Below are 4,567 nucleotides of genomic sequence, written 5' to 3'. Positions count from 1 at the left end.
AAAGAGATTGCAGAAATGATAAATGTCATTTATACACTGGCAGGTTAATATCGTGGCAATGTCTGGATTTTCCTCTAAACATCACCAGGAAAAGTTTGACAAGTCTGGGATGGTATGGCATGGCTATTTCTCTCATTTGGGCTGATATTTGCTTGATCTGCTCTTACCTTAATAAGTTTGCTCTGAGCAGAAGAGCAACTCTGCATCTTCCCTCCTGGCAAAAGATACACAAAATGCCTTTTTGTCTCAAAGAACAGTTTGCATTCTGCAGGAATTCAGAAACCTGCATTGCTAAAATATCCTCTCTATCTTTTGGTACTGTGGTTGTATTAACAATGGCAGATTGCCTTTGGCAACCCTTTGTTCTGAAGTTTTAGTAACAAAGTGTCTGGATACGAAACTTTGCCATATTAGGTTTTGAAGATTTTGTAGCAGCAGAAAGTGGAGTGTGTCTGTGAGCATTTATAATGGAGAAAAGCGAAGTGATAAAGTGCACCTTTAACATAATGACAGTAATTCAGTCTCAGACAGTGAATGCTATTATACCCTCTTTTAAAGACTAAAATCAGTCAATTGAAATGACAATTATGATAATTCTCATGTAATGAAGATTATTTTGAAACAAAAATCTTTTTTGTTGTGTGTGCCTGTGAGTGTGTGTGCATTTACTGGACCCAAGTATAATCTCAGAATTCTCCTCGGCTGGAAATTCTATACAAATATAACAGTATTTTCTAACCATTCTGCGGTTTCAGTTGATATTTAGTACAAACTGATTTCTTTTTAAAAATCATAGAATCACTAGGGTTGGAAAATATTTCCAAGTTTATCTATACAGATGCTTTGATGAAATGCTCTGAACATAGAGCTTGGAGAAATGGGCAGCCTTAACAGAGAAGCTTGATCAGTCTTAGAATATGACATGATACTGCCTTCCCAAAGCACCCCATGTATGTACCCTGTGTTTTACTTTACCTTTCTGAGGGAAGCTGCTGTGAGCTTCTAATGCACCACATAGGTAATTAGCAGTGAACAGGAGTTCCAGAAAATACTGCTCTAACTAGGAGTCAGTCTGTGATGGGTGGCCTGTCACAGTCATCTGAGTTCAAGAGAGAACATACCAGTCATCTGAATTTAGTTCTTATTTGGGCTGAATTTTCAATGAAGTCTAAGAGAAGTCTAATTCTACCAAACTACAATTAAATTTATATTTTTTTCTCATGTTCCTTGGAAAAACTCATTCTGTTTTAACAAATCAAGGCACTCAGAAACATTGTACAGCAGAACTAAAATGACACGAAAGCCTCAACAAAGACATGAACATACAGGGAGCTCAAATGAAAAGATAAAGAAAAGATTTGTTGGGGCAAAGGGTGTAATAAAGGGAATAAGGATGAGATGACCACAGGCCTCCATGGTCTGATGTGAATGTTACACTGAGCTCCTGCCCTATGAAACTGCTCTGACCCAAAATACAGCAAATATTATTCTTCAGATTACAAAAAAACATTGGAGAGATACTTTAGTCAAACAAGAAAGGCATTTGTTAGCAAATGTAGCTACACATTTTGAATACTACTGACTGCTTTAGTTTTTCTGAATCTCATAAAGATACTTCTTATTCTACAAAATACTTTTTTAGGAAAATGTAAATTATGTAAATACTGGTAAATGTTTTTTTTTTTTTTTGTTCAAGATTTTCTACTTTCCATAGCTCAGTTGATTTAAAAGTAGAGAACTAATGATGAACCTCACAGAGAATGCCTCAGAGATTTCTTTAAGCCAGGTTACAGTTTACCTGTAGTGCTCAGCAATGATATAGGATGCATCCCCTCTTTGCTGAGGGATGGTAATTAAAATCAGGTGATTTTGTATTTTTTTATTAGCAGAGCTTTATTCATGTGAACTACCCTAAAAGTGAAGTTCATATTAATAAAGCTGGTTATTTCTGGTTAATAAGGATGGTTATTTCTTCTTAGACCTGACCTAGTTCTAATAATTTGCCATTCAAAAGATGCAGAACTTAGATCTTTGCAGGAAGTTGTTACAATTCACTGTGAACAGTGGCCTAAAAGGGTTGCTGTATGCAGTCAAATACATTGGCACAGTAGGGAAATGTGATCTTTTCTAAGGCTATTATTCTAATCATTTCATCTAGTCCCTTGTCCAAATATGATATGCACTGGCACAAAGTTAATTTAATTTTTTTTAATCCCTGCAACAGTACAAAAACCCATGACAAAGCAGGGTGTCAAGCATGTGCTTTTAGGAAGTCCTTCATTGCCTGTTAATTGTGGATTGCAATTGTGTCAAAGTGATCTAGATGACATTGCTCTGCTGACTGTTTTGTGGTGATGTTTAATAGCTGGAAGGCCAGATGCAGTACCTGGCATTCACTTTAAATATGCCTAAGTACTGAGTACAGCTTCACATCACGAAACACATCTCAGTCACGAACAGGTGATTGTACCCTCACACATACTCTTTTTTCCTGTTTTTTTAAATAATGTCTTGGCCCTGATCCTGACAATAAACTTCACCCTGGCTCTGCATGAGTCCCTAATGCTGTAGGGAGGACTTCAGCTGGAAAGCTTGCCAGGGTGCCTTCTCGGGCTTGAATCCACTGCAGCACAATGGCCCCAGAACTAGCTAACAAAATTGCTGGGCAGATTTTAAAAGTAGTGTCTAAATCCTCCAGGCCAAACTCTGCCCTGGTCTCACATCAGCAACCACAGAAGAGAACTCAGCTGGTTGTCCTCTTCTCTTGTCCCTCTGCTATTCTTGAAGAAAAGGAACAAAGCCTTAGTCTTCTAGCCTCTCCAGAAAGCTGCATCATACCTGAAGGTCTGATATAAGAGATCAACAGGAGCAGGCTGAACCAATTCTCCTCTTTCTCCATCCTTAGCTGGTGACTAATACTAATGCTGAGAGCTCCAGAGACGTGCATGTGCTCAGCAGCCATTTCGGGGGCAGTCAGGCACTCAAAGACACCAGCAGTCCAGGCCCAGGTACTCGCACTGCATTTTGTCTTCAAGGCTCCTTGCAAACTCCTCACAACATTCCTGACAGATATCCCTACCTGTATTGTCCTGAAGGGAAAACTAAGGGAGGTAATTAGAGACTTGTAATGAAGTAACATCTGACGACCTGCAGCCCAATCTGCTATCTGGGTCAATAAATAGATTATGTCCTTAGACTGACTAATTGTAGGCACCTAATTGTATTAACACAAAAGCAGTGATTCACACGGTGGCAAAGAAGTGTTCACCCAGCAGTCCTTCCCTCTTGGAAAATTACGTCACCCCAGGGCTCTGATTCATGATCCCTGTCAGATTTAACTGTGCCAACTAAAGAAACGGCTGCTACTCCTGTCACAGCTAAGTCTGAGCACCCCTGCTAAGGAATGAGACAGCAAATATTCTCCCTTATTAAGGACAAAATATAGGATTGCACATTATCTTGGAAAAGCACTGTAAGTGACTGAAAAAAAGCACTGTGACTGTGTAATAGGTTACTTTCATTATGTGCAAGAAGATGGAACGAATCACTGCCCTTTCTTGCCTCAGTTTCTCTCTTTATTGAAGGAATTGTTAAAATAGAACAAATAAATGTTCAACTCCATCCTGAACTGGTGGACTGAACACAGAGAAGCTGGCCACACAGAGTAGCTTGGAAATTCCAGCCTTGAAGTCAATAAATGTTTGAGGGGCAAAAGGAAAACTCCATTAACATGCTTCAGACTTACTACTGTGAAAACTGGTCTAAATAATTTCAGCTCAGACAAGCAAATTTTATTTTAGGGATTATGTCACAGTTTTTTTCTTTGCTGATATTTTTAGCTAAAAATAACTAGTTTATGATTGGAAAACCTCTAATATTTCTGTGGCAAATGTCAACAAATTTAAATTTTGACCAAATAAGAAGGTTCTGAAATTGAAGTCCACAGAAATGTGCATTTTGATTTTTTTTTTTTTTTGAATCATTGTGTAGTGTGGAGAAAGATTGCAATTGCCAGAAGGACTAAAATTCACCGAATAGCTCTTGACAATAACTAAAAACATTCTCCTATAGAGAAGATTGGTTCCATTACTATACACTTAATGCTGGAAAAAATCTTTTCAGCCTCAAGTGTTTAGGATTTAGCCTTTTTAATTATTTCTCCTTCCTCTCCCACGTATTACTGCTGTCTCAGAAGTTCAGGTGTCTTTTACTGACTTTGAAACAATGTTTAGGGACACTAAGGAACAAAAAAAATCACCCACCAAAACAAAACCAAACCTCAGATATTACTATCTGTCTCATAGGCTGAAATGCAAAGCAATTGCATTCCATCAGAAATGCATGCTTTCCCTCCTCTGTTAGAGGCACTCCTCAGCATAAAAATTCTATTTGAAAATTTAGACAAGCACTACATTCTGTAGACCTGAGTTTTAACAGAGTAACATGATGAATTTCAGAAGCATCATCATAAATATGAGTTCAGATTGCCTGGGTTTGTATGCAGCTACATCCATCCTTCAAACTTTTTTTTAACCTACCTTGTGGCTAATGACCTCAGGTGGGAATA

The sequence above is a fragment of the Chamaea fasciata genome, unplaced genomic scaffold, assembly GCF_029207755.1.
Source record: "Chamaea fasciata isolate MVZ Bird 193981 ecotype frontalis unplaced genomic scaffold, bChaFas1.0.hap1 SCAF_7, whole genome shotgun sequence".
Taxonomy (NCBI): Eukaryota; Metazoa; Chordata; class Aves; order Passeriformes; family Sylviidae; genus Chamaea; species Chamaea fasciata.
Note: the sequence above shows the minus strand (reverse complement) of the source record.